The following is a 23,808-nucleotide window of genomic DNA, read 5'->3' as shown; positions in this document are numbered from 1 at the left end:
ATTTTTGGCTGCATTGGGTCTTTGTTGTTGTGTGCGGGCTTTCTTTAGTTGCAGCAAGCAGGGGCTACTCTTCACTGCGGTGTGCAGGCTTCTCATTGTGGTGGCTTCTCTTGCTGCAGAGCATGGGCTCTAGGCGTGCAGGCTTCAGTAGCTGTGGCACACAGGCTCAGTAGTTGTGGCTCATGGGCTCTAGAGCACAGGCTCAGTAGTTGTGGTGCACAGGCTTAGTTGCTCTGTGGCATGTGGGATCTTCCCGGACCAGGGCTCGATCCCATGCCCCCTGCATTGGCAGGCAGATTCTTAACGACTGTGCCACCAGGGAAGCCCCCACCAAAGCAATCTTGAGAAAGAAAAACAGAGCTGGAGGAATCAAGCACCCTGACTTCAGACCATACTACAAAGCTACAGTAATCAAAACAGTATGGTACTGGCAGAAAAACAGAAATATAGATCAATGGAACATGATAGAAAGCCCAGAAATACACCCACACACCCATGATCAATTAAGCTACGACAAAGGAGGCAAGAATATACAGTGGAGAAAAGACAGTCTCTTCAATAAGTGGTGCTGGAAAAACTGGACAGTTATATGTAAAAGAATGAAATTAGAACATTCTCTAACACCATACACAAAAATAAACTCAAAATGGATCAAAGACCTAAATGTAAGGCTGGACATTACTACAAAACTCTTAGAGGAAAATGGAAGCAATGTAAATGTAAATTGCACCATTATCGTCTTTGATCCACCTCCTACAGTAATGAAAATAAAAACAAAAATAAACAAATGGGACCTAATTAAACTTAAAAGCTTCTGCACAGCAAAGGAAACCATAAACAGAACAAAAAGACAACCCACAAAATGGGAGAAAACATTTGCAAATGAAGAAACTGACAAGGGATTCATCTCCAAAATATACAAATAGCTCATGCAGCTCTATATAAAAGAAACAAACAATCCAATCAAAAAATGGGCAGAAGATCTAAATAGACATTTCCCCAAAGAAGACATACAGATGGCCCAAAAGCACATGAAAAGATGCTCAACATCACTAATTTTTAGAGAAATGTAAAACAAAACTACAATGAGATATCACCTCACACAGGTCAGAATGTCCAATATCAAAACTCTACAAACAATAAATGCTGGAGAGGGTGTAGAGAAAAGGGAACCCTCCTACACTGTTGGTGGGAATGTAAATTGGTACAACCACTATGAAGAACAGTATGGAGGTTCCTTAAAAAACTGAAAATAGAACTACCATATGACCCAACAATCCTATTCCTGGGCATATATCCAGAGAAAACCATAATTTGAAAAGATACATGCACCCCAGTGTTCATTGCAACACTATTTACAATAGCCAAGACATGGAAACAACCTAAATGTCCACGGATAGAGGAAGATGTTGTACGTATATACAATGGGATATTACTCAGCCATTAAAAAGAATGAAATAATGCCATTTGCAGCAACATGGATGGACCTAGAGATGATCATACTAAGTGAAGTAAGTCAGAGAAAGACAAATATCATATGATATCACTCATATGTGGAATCTAATTTTTAAACAATGATATACATGAACTTATTTACAAAATAGAAACAGACTTACAGATATCAAAAACAAATTTATGGTTACCAAAGGGGAAACAGGGGGGGAAAGGATAAATCAGGAGCTTGGGATTAACATATACACGCTACTATATATAAGATAGATAACCAACAAGGAAGTACTATATAGCACAGGGAACTCTACTCAATATTCTGTGATAACCTATATGAAAAAAGAATCTGAAAAAGAATGAATATATGCATACGTATAACTCAATCACTTGGCTTGTACACCTGAAACTAATACAACGTTGTAAATCAACTATATTCCAAACAATTAAAAAAATGAAAAATAAATAAAATTCTCCCTTTCTGCCTACCTCCCTATCCTTGGTCCTTTCCCACAAATAAATTATAAACAGCTTCCAAGGCATCCTTCCAAGAAAGAATGCATATATTAGAATATTTGAATATTTATGTATGCATACTCTTTCTTATTTACACCAATGATCATGTACAGTGCTTCTTGTTCTGCACCTTGATGTTTTTAGGTGTTTTTTTTACTTACGTATTAGAAATATTCTTGAATCAGAAGGTACAGATGTATGACATTGATTTTAACAGCTGCAGAATTCTCCAATCATTTATTTAACGCCTCCCTGGACATTCAGGTTGTCTTTAGTTTCTATTACGAACATTGCTATAATGAGCATTTTGGTTCGTGTGTTCATTCAACAAATGTTTGTCCAGCATCTCTGTAGGCCGGGCACTGTTGTGAAAACTAGCATACAGTAGTGCCGTATATTATTGTTCTTTTGTGAGTGTATCAATAGAGTAAACGAGAATTGCTTGACTAAAGGAAATGTGCATTTTTAGTTCTGATAAATATTTCCAAATGCTTGCTGAATGGCTGCAGAAATCTATACTCCCTCCAAGATGATGTGTAAATGGTCGTTTCTCCCTCCTCCCCAGCATGGAATATTATCAAACTTTAAATACGTTACCAATCTGAGAGCCAAAAAATGCCCTCTAGTTGCTACTTAACTGCATAATAATGAGTGAAATTGGGCATCTTTTCTTGCTATTGACACTTGTATTTCTTTTTCTGTGAATGGCATGTTCCTGTCCCTCGGGCATTTTTCTACTGAACTGTAGTCTTCCTACAGTTCTGTGCCTGTTCCTTGTAAATTAAGGAAATTAGTCCCCTGTCATATGTTTTGCAAACATCTCTTCCGGTAATCTTTTGTCTTTTGACTTTGTATAGGGTATTTTTGCAATGCTTCCTGGTAGAGATAAGGTTCAAGTCGAGTCTTGAAGATGAGTAATAACGATGAATAACTCTGTCTAATGTTTCTTAAGTGCCGAGCACGCTTCAAAGTGCTTCATATGTATTTGATATTGTATCATTAATTTTTACAACAATCCTAGGAGGTGAAACTATTATTATTCCCATTTTAAGAGGAAGAAACAGAGGCACAGAATGGTTAAATCACTTGTCCAGGGCCTCACAGCTGCAGCAAACCACAGACGGGATTCAAAGCAATGAAGAGCTATTTGTCAGGTAGCCTAGGAGAGTCAGCAAAGGCATGGACATGTGAAACAACACAAGATATCAGGGGAATTTCAAGATAGGCCGCTTCTGAGGGAGGGAAGGGAGATAGAGGTCGAGAGGGATGCGGGCCAATTTTCCATGCCTTTGCAAGGGGTGGGTTAGTCTGGTATCCCCAACCAGGGCATCGTGCCCTTGAAGGCAGGGTCCGTGCCTAAGCCCCCTGTTACTAGCACCGTGCAGAACATGTCCAGGCAGCCGGAGAAAATGGAAATGCCTGTCACTGTGCCTGTTCCAGGCATGTGTGATGCAAGGCATTTTACAGCCTTAGCTTATGACTCAGTAAGCCTTTGTGGGTTCGCTGATTTAACTCCTGGGTGTCTCAGTCATGGGTGGCCAGGCCCTCTTTCCACAGTCCATGCTCCGTCCCCTGCAGATGGGCTCTCTGCTTTGCGGTCATTGGCAGCAAATGTTTCTCCGGTCCCACCATTGCATAGCACATTTCAGGGATGTTTCCATGTTCTCAGGGGACTCAGAGGATAAGAGAACTGAGTAAGTCTGTGCTCAAAGGTCACATCACCCCTCCAAAAGTAGATATAAATAATTTTGGATTATCTGTCTCCTGTCATCAATGTACTTGTGCCCTCCTAACACGGTGGTGATACTAAGCCCTGTGTGATGGACAGAAGGTTTTAGACTAACCAAATGTGCATTCAGTTCCTTTCTAACGACGCTTGGCCTCCAACTTGTCTGTGCTTGACAACCTTCCCAAAAGGCTTCTCAATGTTGAGGCAGGAGCTGTAGAAATACTGGCTTCAGAAGTAGTATGGCGAGGAAGAAAGAGTCCTGGATAAGGAGCCTAATACTATAATATTGCAATATCATCCGGTCCCAGGGATGGCAGAACCCTGCCACTCCCCTCCCTGCACCTGTGGCAGACATTACTAATCAATCGTGCACTCTTTTCTACAGAACCTATATGTAGCCTCAGATTCCTCAAAATGCTGGGCCCAGTAAGCATTCCCAGGTAACTGCACCTGGCTCTTGAAATGAAATGTATTTGTCATCCCCAACCTACTGGTTTAAAGCAGAGTTCTGGAGGCAGATAAACCTGAGTTTAAATTCTGTTTGTGTGATCCTGAGCAACTTAGCCTCTCTAAGCCTTCATTTTCACCATGAGAACATTCCTCAGAGAGTGTACGAGAAGTCAAATGGGGATAGTGTGCCTGGAAAGCTCCTTGAAAAACACAAAGTCCAGTTCCAGTGTCAAATCTGAGAAGTCACCTAGAATCTCCAGACTGTTCCCAGTTCTCTCTCGTGAAAAATCAGACAGAAAGACTAGGCCATCTCCAAAGTCCTTCCAGCTCGTTCAGTGGGACTGGGCTGCTTCCCTGTCACTCATTCATTGATTCATTCAATGGCTTTTTCCCAAGTGCTACTTTGGGCTAGGCAGGCACTGTTCTAGGCTCTGGGGCAAAGGCTCTGTCCTCTAGGCGCTTCCATTCTAGTAGGGAGGGAAACAGTAAACAAATTGTGTAATGTCAGCAGGTAGAAGGGCATGGAGAAAAACAAAAGACAAAAAAAAAAAAATTGGGGGCTTCCCTGGATGCACAGTGGTTGGGAGTCCACCTGCCAATGCAGGGGATGCAGGTTCGAGCCCTGGTCCGGGAAGACCCGACATGCCGTGAAGCAACTGGGCCCCTGCGCCACAGCTACTGGGCCTGCGCTCTAGAGCCCATGAGCCACAACTACTAAAGCCCGTGTGCCATAACTACTGAGGCCCGCGTGCCTGGAGCCCGTGCTCCACAATGAGAGAAGCCACCGCAATGACAAGCCTGTGCACCGCAATGAAGACCCAATGCAGCCAAAAAATAAAATAAATGAATAAAATAAATAAATTTTAAAAAATTGGAGAAAGACTGTCTGGGGCAGATTCCTGAGCTGCAGATTCTGAGGTGAGAAGTACCCTGTCAAGAGAGAGCCCAAGAGACTGAGGCTGGGAGGCTGGGGGACAGTCCTTTGCCCTATCAAAGCACTTGGGAATGATAAGAAGATTGCATGACTGCCAGCCCTCCTCCCATACAGTCTATCAGGGAGCTGGAGCCTCTCTTTCTGCGAGAGACTTGGGTGGACTACTCGGACTTTAAATCCATTTATGTGAGAAATCTTTGCAGGGAAATCCTCAGTCCTAGTATCAAGGCCAACAGAAAGGGAGAGAGGATGAGAGCTGGGGTCCCATTTAGGAGTCTTTTTTTTTTTTCTTTTTTGTGGTACACGGGCCTCTCACTGTTGCGGCCTCTCCCGTTGCGGAGCACAGGCTCCGGACGCGCAGGCTCAGCGGCCATGGCTCACAGGCCCAGCCACTCCGCGGCACGTGGGATCCTCCCGGATCGGGACACGAACCCGTGTCCCCTGCATCAGCAGGCGGACTCTCAACCACTGCGCCATCAGGGAAGCCCCCATTTAGGAGTCTTGAAGTAAGGCAATCACCTCAGGGCACTGCTGACAACTGGCCAACAGCGGGAGACTGCCAAGCATTCCCTGGCAGGCAGCTGTCACGAGCCTTCAGAGGGGCAACTGCAGGCACCTGCCAGGAAGGACTTGAAAACCTGAACAGAGGGATGACAAGACGACCTTAAAAATGGCACCAAGATCATAAAACCACAGACAACCAAAGTGAGGGAGAAAAAGAGAAGGCACCAGATCCTCATCTGAACCAACAAGGAACCTGAGGGGGGCCTGAGAAGGACAAAATACAAACGTGGAAGTGGATTTGACACAGGAACCAAGAAGCGAGGGAAACTAGCATTAATGGCTTCATGACAGGGCTCTGTATTTTAGATTTACTGAGCATTTACCATAGCATGTGCCAGGAGCTGTTCTAAGTCAGTTAGTCTATTATCTCATTAAATTTCTACAGCAGCTCTGTGAGGTTATTATCCCCATTTTACAGATTAGAAAATTAAGGAACAGGTGGGTTAAGCAGCTTGTTCAGGGCCTCTCACCTAATAAATAGTGAGGTAGTACTCAAGAAATATTAGATAACTGAATGGATAAATGAATGTGAAACTCTTTTCCTCTTGAGATATTAGAGTACTAGCTCCTTGGACACGGTTTATCAGCAGTTAACCTTAGTATTTGACAAATCTCTTGTAAACTCTTGTAGAAAAGAGTGGAGAACTGAAGGGAGAGTGATGGTTGGTTGGTGGGATTTGTTAATAAGTCAGGACGTCCATAAGAAGGCCTCCAGTGGCATTTGCCATTCATGCCTCTGTTTTGTCAAATGTGTCTTTAACTTCTGACTTGGACAAATGCATGCTCATCGAATTTGAAGAGGACCCAAGAGGAGTGAGGTATAGATTGACAGAATGAGAATCCCCAGTAATGGCTGGGACAATAAATGAACAGGGTGAAGTTTACCAAGGACAAAGGCAAAGCCCTGCCCCTGAGGCTGCAAAAGTTACCTGCCCTTGATAACCGGGGCAGACTCAGAAGAAGTGTAGATGAAGACGACCTTAGAATGGAAGATGACTCCAAGTTCAAGCTGTCAGTGGAATGTGCCTCCTTAAGACCCGAATATAGTCTGAGGTTCTGCTGACAGACGGTAGCCAGAGAAGGGGGTCCCAAGGTACTTCACACTGGCCAGACCCCCATTGGAGCAGGTTGGTTTCAAGCACATATTAAGAGAGACACTGAGGGTGCCCAGAGAAGGGCATTTAATGAAATCTCTGCAAGCTTTTTGACATTCAGAATATAAGGAGGTACTAGGGATGCTTCCCTGAGAAGACGCAAGTCTTAGGAGTTATGTCATAGCTGTCTAGTTATTTGAAGAGCTTAGCCAAATGACTCCAACAGGCCAAAGTACAATCAAGGAGTAAAGGCATATAGTGTGGCAAGCCCTCACAGTGTAAACGTTTACCACGAAGATCTTGTCCTTGAAATACCTGAGTTACTTAATGCCTTTTAGCTTTAATTTCCTCCTCTGTAAAGTGGAGCTAACAATAGTATATCTTTTCCCAGGAATATTATAAAAAGAGATTGGAAAATGCCTGTAAAGTACATAGCCCAGTGCCTGACACACAGGAACCACTGAAGGTGTTAGTATTTATTTTACTTTAAAATGACTTAGGCTTAGAGCTGACTAATAGTGGAATAGATTGCTATCAAAGGCAGCGAGCATGCTTCCTATCACGGATCATTTCTAAGTGTTTACAGGGGTGGTGTGGAAAGGACTCCGTCACTGGGCTGGGGACTGGACTCGATGGGCTCCAGCGCCTCCCTTCTTCCACTTTTATTTCAAGGAACCACCTTACCTCACCCTCCATCTCAGTTCCCAGGGTTTGGGTGAGTCTGGTCCCACCTTGAGACCCAGAGGTTGGTAGCAGACCCACTACCTTCACTGGCCCTTCACTGGGTGGGGTAATTTATTCCCCTCCCACAGGACATGCCTATGACCCATGTCAGGCCAACAACAGCTTCAAGATGGTGCTAAAGCTACTGCCACAAAGAAGGTTCCTTTCTCCTGGCGTTGCTAACCTTAAGCCTGAATCTCTTAGTGGCGTTATTCAGAAAGAAGTCGAGAGAGAAAACTGAATTTGAGAGATGGAGTGACACAAATTCCTAATGACATTCTTTGAACAACTAGATCCAGCTCTTCCTAAAATATTCCTGGACATTTCAGCTACCTGAGTCAACAAATTCCTCTAAGTTAGTTTGACCCAGAGACGAATAGCCAAGCCTCCATCCTACTCCCTTTCGGAGGATAGGGATCTACAGGAAGCTGGGGGAAAAAATTACAAATTCCTTTGGGCAATTCCCATCGAAACAATAGCCCATATAGGAATGCAGCTACGTGAGAGACCCCAAGTGAGAACCACCCAGGTGAGAGCCCAGTGAAACCCCAGAACCCTGAGTGATCATAATAAAACATTAGAGTAGTTGCAGTAAGTAACTGAAACACACAGGGAACAAGGGCGCCTCAAAATCTGGAGCCCAGAGTGAACTTCCACTTTGTTTCTGGGCTACTTGGAGGCTCTAGCTGAGATAGAGTGACACTATAAATGCAGCTTTTATAACCCCTTTGTCTACCTTTTTCCTTATCAGTGGTTAGGATGACAGCCCTTCTTAAATTCCAAAGAATTTCTTTTATTCTTCTCCCTCATCAATTCACCTCCCTCTTATTCACCCAACCTGTGTGCACACACATTCAACACTGCGCGTAGTAATAAGGGGATCCTGTTCCAATGTCAGGTCAATCCCTTTCACCTTACTTTGTGGGGGGGTGGATTAAATCAGGGAAACCCTTTTGTTCCTTGGAGTAGCTGTTACTTATAATGAAGTTACTGAGTAGGTAATATCTACAAAATTAAAGTGCATGTACTCGTGGATTTAGGAATCCTGCAATAAGCATTTATTCTGTGGATACTCACAAAGGTTTGCTAAGATATCTGCACAAGGATATTAATTGAAGCACTTTTGTAATTGGGTGGGGGGAGAACACATTATCCATCCACAGGGACTGGTTGAGTAAATTATGGTACATCCAAATGATGGGACCTATGAAGTCAGACTAAAAAAAAAAGAGAGAGATAAATCTGTGTTGATCTGGAAAGAATGCTGGTATATCTTATGAAGTGGAAACAACACTCTTACCACGGAGCATAACCCTGGTGGACACCATCCACGTTGTGGAGCCCCATCAGGGCTCCACAAAGCACAACGGGGCTAGTGACCGCAGAGTTGTGCAATCCTCAGGTTATTTTGGTGTGTTAATAATATTTAAGCATGAGCAGATATGTAGGTATATACAAAAATTTTTTCCCCTGGGAAAAAATCAAAATAAACTCTTAAGAGTGGCACCCTTGCGAGAGGGCTAAGTAAGGGGATGGGAGATTTCAAGACCTCCCCTCTCAAACCTTGTATATATACCTACTCAAGCCCTGATCACTTCTTCACTTTTCATTTTGTACATTTTTGTATGTATAGATTATCTAATCAAGTACTTGTCTTCCTTAATGTCTGTGGATATTACTTGGTGGTGGGGAAGAGGAGATTATGGGCCATGTCTGTTTTATTCTTGATCCCTCTCTGTACTAATTTTTCAAACACTGACATGTGGCTTTTTTTTTTAAGCCACTGAGCTGTACCATGCGCCAAGCATAATTTCTGAAGATTATTCAAGTGATCCATTTTTCTCATGCAAAGTATATATTTCTCCTGTTGCAACACTCTCTCCCATGAGATGCTTGTTTCTACTTGTGAAAGAAGCCCCAAAATCCTTGGGCAAGCACACACTTCTGTCCCCCGTGCAGTTAGCGGAAGGTGGGACTGGGGCTAGCAGGTGGGGGACAGCTCCTGCAGAAAACCGCCGCCCCCTGCTCCACCTGCCTTGGTCAGTCCCTGCCAGGTGGCCCATGCCATCGGCCATCGGATTCCTCAGCGCTGCGCCCTGCATGCCAGCTCCCAGGGCTTGTTTAGGTGAAGAGGGAGTTGAGTCAGCAGATCTGCCCGATACGAGGCCGGCCTGGTGCCAGCCTGGCTTCAACCGGCCAACTCCAACAATAGTTGGCAAGATGGGGTCACAGCCGCCTCTTGGGTTCTGGAAATGAGCTCACCTCCATTGGCTGCCCTAGGGAGACAGACGCTCGGCCGAGGGGAGCTAGTCTGGAGGAGGGGCTGCTACCTCACCAGCACCTCGGGGAGTGGGAGGGCACTGGGTAGAGTCTGAGGAACCCCGACTCTCCCATCTGACACCATCTTCTGGGCAAGGGCAGCTCCCAACAGGGCCCCTCTGCGACCTCGCGGACAAGGACTTCTTGCACATTTCTCTGCAACACCCTCTGTTCTGTTTCCTCTGCCTCTTCTTGGCTGGGGTCCACAACTCTCAAAAGCCAAATGACTAGAAGAATTCAACAATAATAGAATTATTATTCAGGATGGTAAATCTGTGAAGTGGGAGACTTCCTTGCTGCCAGCCCTGAATCACTGTCTCTTTTGAGCATCTTCTCCTAATGGCCGGTCAGGCTGAAAGACCTCCCCTCTCAAACCTTGTATATATACCTACTCAAGCCCTGATCACTTCTTCTCACAAGTTTACTCTGCATCCAGGCTCTTCATGAATCAACAGAAGAACTGGCTGGAATGATCACTCTTCATTCTGGGGGTCCCATAAGCTCTGTTTGGCTTCACGTCCCTACTGACTGAGAAAAATGCTATCTTATCCCAACTTTCACGGTTTGACCGTCGGAGTAGCCAGCTGGTTCCCGTGGCATTTTGTTGCTTTCCATGGTTTCACTTGCCTTGAATTTGAGCTGCTCTTTTTCAGAGGCAGAGAAGTATTCTGACCTTCCTTCAGGAGCAAGCCCCGAAGACTTCAAATATTGGGCGTCCACTTGATATGAAGAACAATAAAGAACAGCAAAGTTCTAGAGATGATTTTATGCCAACAGCAGCTTCTGCCCCGAGACTCTCCACTTCAGAAGGGATGAGTCCCCCTTGTCAAGAGACCACAAATGCTGGTACCACTGGGTATGTAAGGGGGAGACAATGTTATTGACTGATGTCGGTCAGGTCCTAGGAGAAACACTAAGAATTTTGGTCTTACACATTCCTCCCAAGAATTCTGAGTGGAAGCATTTTTGTCCTTTTCTTCATAGAGGAGGGAACTGAGGTTCAGAGGCATTTGGTGACTTGCTAGGGTCACATAGCTTAAATAGAGCCCCAGTCTGTCTCCTGCAAACCCCCCGACAGCCTCTTTCTGGATGAATGAGGTGACACCACAGACTAAAGAAGTAAACAACCCCTTAGTTAGTGAATTTGCAGACTGAGTGTTCAGACAGACCCAACTTGCCACCCTCACCGATACAAATGAATGTGACCCGGCCCTCTGGTTCACTCACAATGGAGGTTCTGTGCCACCATGGCAAAGAGACGGTGAGTCTCTACCTGCAGCAAACAGCATGCCTGCCCTCAACTTAATTCTCATGAAAGTTTATCAAATAGGATTGAACTTACTTCTCATCAAAGTTTATCAAATAGGATTCTTTTTCAAAGAAAATCCAAAGCAAGCTGCAAATCCCCTTTCCAAGTCTCCAAAATTCACAGCCTTTAAGCCAAAGGCCCAGCTCACTTGCCCTTCCCAATGCTGGTGGATCGAACTGTTGGAAAACCACTGTCCTCTGGGGCTATGTGGGCCCTGGTCCCAGAGCCTTTCCCTTCTCATGGCAATGTGGCTGAAAGACTGCACAGGGGCTACTGTCCCCCTGAAACACCTTCCTGTGGGTAATGATAGCAGCAGATGTTGCCATTTAGAAAAGCACCTTGCAGGCCTGGCTTTTGGCCCCATGGTTTCCATGACGAGGCTAGAATGGAGTCTCCTGGGGCCCAGCTCTGGCCAAACCATTATCAAAGTCCATTTTCAAATAGAGTTGACTCTCAATTATTCATAGATAAATGGTTCAATCTGTACACCCTCTTACTCCTCCTCACTCTTCCTCTTCCCTCCCTGTGCCAGCTGCCTTTTGGCTCTCCTCATTAATACACCCACCAGAGCAGGCATAGGCAGAGGACTGGCGATCAGTCAATGTTAGGGCCTGTTAGCGATCACAGTGGAGGGTTTGTTTAAGGAGCAGGTTGGGTGGAATGTGGATTTCAAGTATTCTTGCTAATCTCATTCCCCCTTATGGACAAGAGACAACTGCCTTGATTTCTTTGAGCTCCTCTGCTAAGTCTTGCCAGGAGAAGAAAGAGAAGGACTGAAATCCACAGCCCCAGAGCCAGGTCCCAGGCTGCGACTAGCTAGGTTGAGAAGGCAGGCTTGCCCCGTGCTGCCCCATCTTGCAGACCTAGGATACGCTCAGAATCTTCGAAGGACTGTCTCTTGTGGTGGATGGGAGGAAAACGGGTTTTGAGATGAGTGAAACGCTCAAGAGTTTTCCTTTCTTGAGCGGCTGGCGTTTTGGATTTCCAAATCAAATGAATTAGGAAATAAAATATGAACACCACTTTTAAAAATTCTAATTCATACACTGTAGCAGACATCACCTCTTTCCTAGCAAACAAGAAGAGTTCCCAGGCCTAGGATGAGTTACATTCCCCCAAAACGATACCATAACTTCTCCTTATGTTATTAATAATAATAAATCCTAACTCATATTGATGCGAAAGTGCCTGATGCTATGTTAATAAACGTATATGAAAATATTTAATCTTTACAACTCCATGAGGTCGAAACCACTATTATTCCTGTTCGCAGCAAGTGAAACTTAGGGAAGTTAAGTCACTTGCTCCCGACGGCCCAGCAATAAAGGGGTGGAGTGGACTGTCTCACCCAATCGACGGACCTCATGGCCCTTGATCCACCAAGTGTTCCACCTTTTCTACAGTGTGGTCCACTTTACATGTTTTAACCTCTTCTCTTGACCAGAACTACAACAACCAAAACCCCAGTTATGTAACTGGCGATCCCCAGCCCCCTTCCTGTCCTCGCCATGTGGTCTCCTGATCCCCAAATGTCTAGCCCGAGGGCTCCTCTGCTCTGCTAGACCTTCCACCCCATTTAGCAGTGAACTGTGCACATCACGTGGTTCATGTATTTGTTCTTTCAGCATTGTTAGGTCTTACGTTGTTATTTAACTTTTTCTGTGTAAACGTCATCTCCCTAGAGTCGAGTCTCCTGGGAAGGGACAGTGTCATGCATCATACATAACTGTAATTTGTCATGGCTCTTACTATTATACTGGGCACAGAGTAAGCCCATAACACCGGTTTTCTGATTATTTAGTTGACTGATTCAGAGGTAGAAACCTCTAGTGTATCTCTGCATATAGTAGTGTGGACGAAGAATGTCACCGGCCATAACAGTAAACAAAGGATGTTGCAACTATCAAGCCATCAGCCACTGCAGCTGCCAGGATGTTGCAACTATCAAGCCATCAGCCACTGCAGCTGCCCCCGGCTGTATACCCTGAGGGGATTCAGGATGGAAAAAAATAGGATACTGGCCCCAGATAGTTAAGGTGCATATCAAAGGAATGATTTCAAGAGCCCAGACTCTTGCTTCTTCCCATACATAGAAAAGCACTCAATTCATTAACTTGGGATGTCTGGTTTTCTTTAATAAACAATAATCTTTTGATGTTTTGACTACCTGATTTTTTTTTTTTTTGCAAAAATTCCTATATATCCTGGCTCCTCCCTCACCTCTTTGGAGCAGTCCCTCAGAGGTATCTGAGATCCTGCCTCTCAGGCTTAAGTTCTCAGTATGTCTGCTGAATAAAACATAATTCTCAATAATTCTCATAATTCTCAACTATCGGATATCGTGCCTCCCAGGCTTAAGTTCTCAGTATGTCTGCTGAACAAAACATAATTCTCAACTTTTAGGTTGTGCATTTTTTTTCAGTCAACAGTTTATACTCGATACAATTTTTGTTGCCTGTTTTGAGCATCAGACTACCCAGAAAAAAGAAAGAATGAGTCTAACAGTTACTGAGCCTCTACTATGTGGTTTATACGTATTATCTAATTTAAACTTCACAATAATTATGTGAAGTAAATACTGTTCCTACTTTTCAGAAAGCCCCAAATCCACAGCTGATGAAGGGTGATACGAGGGTTCACAAGCAGAGCCCAGGCAGTGGGGTGAGGAGACCCTAGGCACCCGAGGAGGTTGGCCTGGGACAATCAAGGTCCCTCTTGGGGACACCCAGGAGGTAGTCATGTGGCGGGCAAGAAGGGTCCGGGGTCAGACAGGTCAGGTCCTAGGACCGACGGAGAGTTTGGGCTGGGTGTCTCAGCCAGCAGCCCCCAGGAGTGGCCCATGGGGACTTTCTGTCCCCAACCTTGGACCTAGTTTTGAAGCCAGGCTCCGCCCATGTCTAGTGTTTGTCTTTGGGCAATTGACAGAAACCACTCTAGCCCATTGCTTTCCAATTGTTCTGGGACCTGAGCTGGTTCCAGCTGGATAAATCTGTGTCAGACCAGAGAGAAGGCTCCCTAGGAATCTGTGGGAATGTAGGGGAGCAGGCAAGAAAAGAGACAGTAGGATTAAAAGATTTAACAAAGAAAGCATTCCTTTACATGGGACAATGCCCCGCAGGCTGGTTCTGAAGCATTTGTGGAGTGGGATTTGTACAGCTCAGGAACATGAGAGTTTGTATTTACCTAAACTTCTACAAACTATTCAAGCATGCATGTCTTGGCGGGAGACGGGGACTGCTCTAGGGTTCCCAGTTCATCCTGCCAAGCCCCTGCACGCAGACTCAGTACATGCCTGCTCCCATTTCGAGTCCTGAAATGTCCATTTCAAGTCTTAACGGGAAGGCTGATAGGTGAGACAGACGTCTACCAGCAGGAAGGAGGGCAAAGACAGTGCCTTACCGCAAGCCACACCCCAGCCCACCCCAGGGTGCATACCCTTGCACACAAATCATTTCCATTCTGCCCAGAAGAGACAGCGCTGTCTTTGCCTGAGCTGCAAGAGAGGGGCCGCCAGACTGGGCTCTGCAGGTCCTGAGACAGAAAGGGAAGGGGCAGGGCACAACCAGTAAAAGAATAACACAACCATTAAGGACAGGATACCACAAAAACCAGTTAGAACCTACTAGACCCAAGATGGCGGAAGATTCAACTCCCGGTAGACCTGAGCCTCATTATGCTCTCATTGTAATACATTAGCATATGACACACCCACAGGTGCCAGGACAGTTCCCAGGCCGACCATAAAAGGCCAAAGAGTGGGCGATGCCCCATTTCCTAGAAATCCCTTCCTTTTCTCCAAGATGGTTAGACTATCTCTCCCACTCATTAGCCTATGCAATTACCCAGCCCATAAAAAGCTAACCGTTTCCACACCCTGCGGCCTCTCACCTTCTGAGATGGCCCACACCCTGTCTATGGAGTGTATCTCTCCCTGAATAAATCGGCTTTCACTCTACTTTGACTCACTCTTGAATTCTTTCCTGCTTGAAGCCAAGGACCCTCACTTGGCAGCCCATCCCAGGGACTCACCCCAGACCTCGGACATGACCATCCCCTTGCGCCCCATTTTTCCTACAACAGTCCCGTCCTGTCCCGTTTCTCAGGAGTCTGGCCTCGGCATCTTCCCTTGTTCACCAGTGCCTGAATGTAGTAGGTGTTTGACAAATATCTGTCCAATAAGTTAGTTAACAACGTTTCAGGTATGTCTATTAACCTGCCCCAGGCTGCCTGGCGATTACATAAATCTGGCAGGCAAGGTGGAGGATGGGGGAGAGGGTCGGGCAGGGGGCCCACTAGACAGGTGTGATGCTACTCAGTTTTCAGAGCAAGAAAGGAATTGGCTCTCGCAGACTTCCTATCTTACGGATGCAGAAACAAGGCCCAGGGAGGTGAGGGGACCACACATGAAGATCCAGCCTCCTCATGCCCTGTGCCTCCCCTTTAATTACTCCCTATGGCTTACCAAGTCCTACCTCCTTAGCCTGGCACCCAAGGCCCCTCCAGACCCTCCCAACTTAACTCTCCAATCTCAATTCTCCTCATGCACCACAGCTTCCACTCCTGTCGTACATTTAGTACTTCTAGTACTTTGTGGTTCCTCTGCCTCCATCAACCTTCTCTCTTTTTCCCCTCTTCATTTGAGAAACTTCTCAATTTGGATTCCACTGCCATCACCTCCTCTGAGAAGTCTTCCTGGGATGCCTCTAGGAAGGCTTAGAAGCAACCTGTCTTCGAGTCCAATAGTATACTAGCACGTGCAATGGTGCTGTGTTTGGGTTACCTGGCTTTCTCTCTCTCCTTCCTGGGAGATCTTTGAGAGAAAGGATCTTCCACCACTATTGCCTGCCTGCTACACAGCAGAAGCTCAAGGAATGTGAATGACAATAGCTACTAGTTATTCAAACCAGGCACTTTAAGAAGCTCTTTCCATATCTTAACTCATTTAATCCTTACAAAACAACCCTAGGAAGGAGATTATTGTGATGTTTACTATTTTTTTTTTTTTTTTTTTTTGTGGTACGTGGGCCTCTTACTGTTGTGGCTTCTCCCATTGCAGAGCACAGGCTCCGGACGCGCAGGTTCAGCGGCCATGGCTCACGAGCCCAGCCGCTCCGCGGGGGCACGAACCCCTGTCCCCTGCATTGGCAGGCGGACTCTCAACCACTGCGCCACCAGGGAAGCCCGTTGTTTACTATTTTTAAAGTATTTGTTATTATAATCATCATGACCATCCCATTTGATAGGAGAAGACAAGCCAAAGGGGTCTGGAGGGGAAGGAGCACACGACACCACCTTGCTGACCTCCACCTGCCAGCCGGAACCACTTCCCTCTTCCCAGAACCTCTTCCCTCTCCCACCCTCGTGCCAAGCTCCTTGCCTTCTCAGCAATGTTCCCCCTCTTCACAGCCTTTTGAAACTGCTAACTGTCTCTCCAGATCCAGTCACATTTTCCATGACACTTTCTATGCCCTCTGGCCCAAACAGCTGGCTCCTGACTTTCCACAGCATTAACAGCAGCGTGTAACACATTCTTTGATTTCTCTCTTCTTTGTGTCATAACATCACATTCTTTCCAACGTAATGGATGCTATATGCTCCTCCAGGCAAGGGTCTGAGCCCTCTGCTCTTTCGGTCTTCCCTCCTGTGCGCCCAGCCGACTGTTAGGGGCATGAGAAATGCTCAGTAAATACCTACTGATTCTTGGAACAAAACACGCAGAAGATCCACCGCGTCTTCATAGATGATTGTCGCTATCTGCCATCATCATCACTGTCGCACCGTCTGGGGCTCCCTTGCTAGAGGCATGTGTTCTCATCTCGGGGTGCGCAGACAGAAGACCAGGTCTGGGGATATTTGGTTCAATGTAATGTTCTTGTCCCATTGTTTGCCGATCTCTGAGTAACTGTTAGGGGAGCCACTGACCAAAACCACCCACCCTGGCCAGGCAAGATAGTAGCTACTTGCATGAGTTATCTTAACAATAGGAGGTCCTGGTAAGGAACGCAGAACTAACAAGCTACACCAACTGGAAGAATTCAGGAAAGGTCAAAAGGAGAGAGGAGACGCCAGCCCATATGTCCTACCAACTTCCCAGAATCCTTCTCAATGGAATCTATCTTGGCCGAGCGATGTGCGCGCCACTGGGAAGGACCCTGAGTCAGAATGATTGGCCAGAGACAACCCAGAAACTAACCCCATCACCATAAAACCCGAGACGGTGAGCCACGTGGCAGAGCAGTCCTCCTGGGTTCCCTTACCCTCCTGCCCTCCGCCCGGGCACCCCTTCCCAGTAAAGGCTCCTGCTTTGTCAGCACGTGGGTCTCCTCGGACAATTCATTTCCGAGTGTTAGACGACAGCCCACTCTTGGGCCCTGGAAGGGGTCCCCCTTCCGACAACATAACTGGACTCTCCTTTTTCCCTCTCTTCCTTTGATTTCCTTTCCTGACCCATAGAGAGAGAAGAGGAGTTGGTTTAATATAAAACAGTTAAGGAGTTTGAGCCACACTAGAAAAAGACACATAAAATACAAAAAAGTGTCCAGGAAAGAGGTCTGTGGATTGGCTGGGGAATGGGATCACATATGCCACCTCCGTCATTCTGGGGACCTCCTCACGATGGCCCAGCAACCCTGCAGACCCACATACCAGTCTGTTTGAATGAGCCCATCGGAAGGCCAGAGAATGGGAGTTGAGAGACCACTTACTATGGATGTGACAGGAGCAGGGCAATTTCTCTCTAGATTTCACTCTTCTTACATGAAAAATGAAATAATAATGTCTAGCCTACCTACCTCATAGGGGGCTGTTGTGTAAATGAGAAAAGTACGTGAGAGTACTCTGTGGACAATAAGTTATTATATTCATTCATCCGATGAGTATTTATTGGGCACTCACCATGCACCCGGCACTGAACGTAGTCAATGGGGATACGACAGAGGGCACTGAACCAACACAGGTACTTCCTGCTCTTCTGATGCCTACAGTCCAGGGGGGGAATGGCTTTCATCAAGTGATCACACTATTGGATGATGGATGGTCACACTACTCCACAAGATATTAGGAAAGGAACAGGGTTCCACGAGACAGCAAAGTGGCAAAGAAGGAGATCACATGACACTCTTTATTGCTGTTGCTACAACCTAGGCAGTGGTCCTCAAATTTTTAATTGGGAGAGTCACCCAGAAAGCCTGTTTAGCAGGTAGATCCCTGAGCCACATCTGCAGAGAATTTAATTGAGTAGGTTTAGAATCCCTGCCGGATACTTACATTTTTAGAATGCTCCTCCGCCGCACCTCTCTAAGTGATTCTCGTGCAAATGACTTTGGGCAAAATTTTAAGAGAGTGACAGTGTGGTTCCTTAGTTGGAGACTGATGCCTACGGAGGTCTCCAATGATGGTCATGATGTGTTTCTAAGCTGACTCCACTCCAGGCCATTTTGGAAGCTTGTGTGGTGAGCCAACAGGTTTTCCTCTTTCCTTGAGCTAGTTTGAGTTGGGCTTCTGCACTTAAACATACCAGCTCCTGACTAATTTAGGTCCCTTCTGATCTCTTCAAGCTCTTCTCATGATCTCTGCTGGCTGTGTGCTGCATATTCAATCCACAGGGGCGAAGTTAAGATTAATTGTTGGAAACAACATTTAGCATCATTATCTGTTCTCAGCCCCAACCCCTCTTTACAGCTCCCCACATTCATCTCCAGGCTTTTTATGAGTGCTGTGATATGTACAAATGCACAAAACAGGGACGTCAGCAACCAGTCTCAAAATACTGATTTCTGACCGAACGAGACTGCTACTTATGCTATGACTAAATACAAATAAATTTGGTTGGATAATTACTCCACATCACCAAACCACATATGATGGGGGTTGCATGTTTGCATTCTGGGGTCAGGCTATCTGGATGTGAAACCTGGCTCTGCCGCTCCCCTCTGCTGGCTCTGTGATGGTGGACTAAGTCACTTCACTTTTCTGAGCCTTCGTTTTTTCACCTATAAAATGAGCATAATGAATAAGTCTTGTCTCATAGCTTTGCTGTGAGGATTAAATACATTATTGTATGTAAAGAATTTAGAACAGAGCCTGGCAACCAACTAGGGCTCAAAAAATATTAGCTACTATTATGTGGATTTAAATGGGTTTGCAGTAGCAATCCCTACATAGGGTTTCCCCAGCCTAATGACCTCTTACCCACACTAGGTAATCTTGTTTGTAATTGCACTTCCCTTTCCCCTGCTAATGAATATTATTTTCCATCTACATCTACTATTTACCTCCTGTCTCCTAGAATTTAGGCCTCCTTAACTTTCCCCTTTCCTGCCAGTTCATTGCCCCCTCCTTTTCGTGAACCCCTGAGTCTCTCTAATGTCCTTTCCCATACCTCAAGGCTCCACTTTGAGCCTCTCTCACTGTGTATGTCTCCTCCATGGTCCTGGGGGCACCCAGAGACCACAGAGAAGCTCCAGCTACACCTATGCGCCTATGCCTAGCACACATCCCCGTGACCACTGCAGCCATGTGCCAAGCACTAGCTAGCTAATGACATAACTCATTCAATTTTTACTCAAGCCTCTGAACCTTGGTTCCCTCACTTGCCCATTGAGGATAATAATATCTACTTAATTGGATCACTGGACAAATTGAAGGCTGTGATACATGCAAAGCCCAGGTTAGCACTCAATAGCATTTATTACTGTAATTATTTTCATTATCTACATCTGTCAAGAAAATAAAACAGGGCTTCCCTGGTGGCACAGTGGTTAAGAATCCGCCTGCCAATGCAGGACACAAGGGTTCGACCCCTGGCCTGGGAAGATCCCACGTGCCGCGGAGCAACTAAGCCCGTGTACCACAACTACTGAGCCCGCATGCCTAGAGCCCGTGCTCCACAACAAGACAAGCCACTGCAATGAGAAGCCCGCGCACCGCAACGAAGAGTAGCCCCCGCTCGCCGCAACTAGAGAAAGCCCGCGTGCAGCAACGAAGACCCAACACGGCCAAAAATAAAAAAACAAATTAATTAATTAATTAAAAAAAAAAGAAAACAAAACAAATGAAAGGTCTACATTTTCACACACATATGCCAACGAAGCTGACCACTGACCACCAGCCCTGGTTTGGAATGATGAGGGCTGCACTTCAGTGCCTGCCCTGGTTGGGAGGACCCTGTTACTAGTCACTACCATCACTTCCATTTTGCTCTATAACTCTCTCTCTCATAAAATACACTGCGAGTGAAAAAATATTGCCTGCCATATCAGTAAACAAAGGAATGTCGCAGCCATCAAGCCATCACATTAGAGCCACTCCAAAGGTGAGCCCTGAGGGAACTCAGGATAGAAGCAGGATGCCTGGCATCAAGCCACTGCAGGCGCCCCGCACCAGTGTACCCCGAGGAGACTCAGGATGGGAAAACACAGGATTCTGGCCCCAGATGGCTGAGGTGCATAGCAAAGGGATGATTTCAACCAGCCCAGACTTTTGCATCTTCCCATACCTAGAAAAGTGCTAAATTCATTAACTTGAGATGTCTGGGTTTCCTTAATTAATAGTAACCTTTTGATGTTCTGACTACCTGGTGTTTGTTGCAAAACCTCCTATCTGTCCTGGTTCCTCCCTCACCTCTTCAGAGCAGTCCCTCAGAGCTACCTGAGAGGCTGTGTCCCAGGCTTAAGTCCACAGTTTTGTCCGCCAAATAAAACACATTTCTCAACTTCTACGTTGTGCATTTTTTCAGTTGACAACACATAAAAATTACCATCTTAACCATTTCAGAGTGTGCATTTCAGTTGTGTTAAAGATTCATTGTTGTACAACTAACCTCCAGAACTTTCATCTTGCAAAACTAAAACACTATACCATTTAAACAACTCGCTATTCTCCCCCTCCCCCAGCCCCTGGCAGCCACCATTCTACTTTCTGTCCCTATAAATTTGACTACTCCAGGTACCTCATATAAGGGGAATCACAACAATATTTGTCTTTTTGTGGCTAGCGCATTCACTTAGCATAATGTCCTCAACTTTTATCCATGCTGTTGCATGTGTCAGAATTTCCTTTCTTTTTAAGGTTGAATAATATTGCATTGTATGTATAGACCACATTTAGTTTATCCATTCATCTGTCAATGGACACTTGGGTTGCTTCCACCTTTTGGCTATTGTGACTAATGCTGACATGAACGTGAATACACAAATATCTCTTCAAGACCCTGATTTCAATTCTTTCGGGTATATACCCAGAAGTGGAATTGCTGGATCATATGGTAAGTCTATTTTAATTTTTTGAGGAACAGCCATACTGTTTTCCAGAGCAGCTGCACCATTTTACATTTTTACCAACCACGTGTAAGGGTTCTCTACCTCCTTGTCAACACTTGTTGTTTTCTGCTTTTTCAAATGATAGCCCTGCCAATGGGTGTGAGGTGCTCCATAACTCTCCTTTAACCCTGGCTTTAGGGATTCTCTGACCAAGGACAGGCTTCAGAATCTGATTTTCCAAACACTGCTCCAGGGGACCAGGCAGAATCTTGACAGAGGGAGCCCAGGCCCCATACCTTGGACCTTAATTCATTTACTCTTCAGAGTCACCCTAAACATTAGTAATTTCATTTCACAGGTAAGAAAACAGATCAGAATGGCTAAGCAGCTTGCCTAAAGGCACACAGCTGAAAACCTGGAATTTGAACTGGGCTCCACACCATGTAGGTACATGAGAATTGTCATGGGTCAACATCCACTCTGTACTCCAGGGTCCAAGGTGAGAACACTCCCTCTCTGATTCTCTTGAAGCAATACAACCCTAAGGTTCTGCTCAGCTGCCCCTCCCCCAGCTGTTCAGGGTCCTTCCAGGCTCGATGAATAGGAAACAAAGCAGATTGCATTTATTACTTAACCAAGCTTCTTGGTGCACCTGTTGCAGCACTGGGTGCTGCTTATGATTGCAATAAAATCTGCAGTCCGAGCATTAGTGGATTTACAAGAATTTCCTTCAATTCCAAAACTCAGAGTGAGGGAGGGGCAGGTGTCAGCCAGCTGGGGTCCTTCGAGTGGGACCTGCTTGCAGAGAGGGCCGTTGAAATATGATGCACTGGGCTTGGCTTTGCCTGACCTTTGTGCAAACAGCAGCACAAAGACCTCTCCCCCTGTGGAGGCTGGGTGGGGTCACTCAGATACGCCACGTTCTGTACAGAGGGACAAAGTAGGAGGTAAGGCAGGATAGGCTGCCCCGGATCCCAGCTGGACAGAACTGGTCTTGCCTGACCCAGGCTTGCAGAGTCAGCCAGCTTGTTCTACCTGAAAGTCTTTGTCCCAGATATGGGTATCTTAACCGCACCCTGAGGGATTACTGATCAGTCAAGGCACAGCCTCAGTAGAAGCGGTGAGAACCCTGCATCGGTGAATACACATGTACTCCGACGTTACCTCCCAGCCACAGGTTAGCAAGGCTTGACCATAGCCAGGGCTGTTACCCCCTTGACTTGTTTCAGAAGTGACCATCATACTTGACCTGGTCATGGAGGGGCCAGAGGTCAGCCCAGTGAGGGCTGTGCCCTCAGATAAAACTGGGAGAGAGGCCAAAAGATGCTTGCAAGCCCAGCTTTCAGTAGCAACCTGGAGCGGGAAGGAAACAGTGAGCAGAAGGCCTGGGGCTTCGACTAGAAGGAAGCCCACCGGAGGTCTTGGAACCAAAGGAGACTTCTTGGCAGGGCCCACAGCTGATTTGGCTTGGACAAAAATTGCACAGGTATCACAGCCCATGAGCTAGAAAATGAGATGAGGGGAATGGCAGAGCTCTGTTAGGGATGCAGAAGAGCTTGTCGTGAGCTCCTGTACAAGAGAAACGACGGGGCAGAACACGTAGTTGGTTAAAGGTGTGAGGAAGGGACTGGCCAGTTTCAATTTATCAGTAAAATATCTATTAAAATCTACTTTGTGCAGGGCTAGCGGGCATTTCTAAAATGAGTGCAACCCTCAAGATGTACGCTTTGAAAAGATCACATCTTCATATTCAGAGGCTGTATGTGTATATTCGTAGGGTCTGAACGCTCAGACCCTAGCCTCAGAGAGCTTGAGTTCAAGTCCAGCTTCACACGTGCACTGTGAGCTTGTGCAAGCGGCTTACCTCCTGTAGTTCTCAATTTTTAATCTGTAAAAGGGGTATAGTGGTCCTCATTGTAAAGCACTGGACACGCTTCTATGCTTGGCCCAGAGTGAGCACTCAGTAAAAGTTAGAAATTATTACAGAATTTCAAAGCAGTGCTAATAAAAAAAGCAGAGTGGCACCTACTCTGTGCAAGGCACTGGGCCAAATTATATATATGAATTCGTAATAGTTACTGCTTATGACTATTCCCCAGGCAGTTATTATCCCCATGTTACAAACAAGGAAGGGAGGAAACGGCATCCCGGGTGGAGGGCTTGCCCTGCCATCAAACCAAAGCCAGGTGAGCTGTTGGAAAATGGCGATGCACACATCCCTTCGAAGTGGCTTTGAGCCTAGACTTGCTGGAGGAAGTACAGTAAGTTCCATCACTGAGGATGCATCATTCCTAGGCCGGCTCAATGGGATGGAGTTGGGTCTCTTTCTTACATCCAATGGCTTCCTCCCTCTTGTCAACAGAACTGCACTGAGGTGCCCAAACCTCCCCAGACACACTTTTTGCTGCATCAACAGTGGCTCCTGAGAGGGCCCAGCAGCCCTAGGAGTTCTATGGGATTAACGT

The sequence above is a fragment of the Stenella coeruleoalba genome, assembly GCF_951394435.1.
Source record: "Stenella coeruleoalba genome assembly, chromosome: 1".
Classification (NCBI taxonomy): Eukaryota; Metazoa; Chordata; class Mammalia; order Artiodactyla; family Delphinidae; genus Stenella; species Stenella coeruleoalba.
This window is presented reverse-complemented; position numbering follows the sequence as displayed.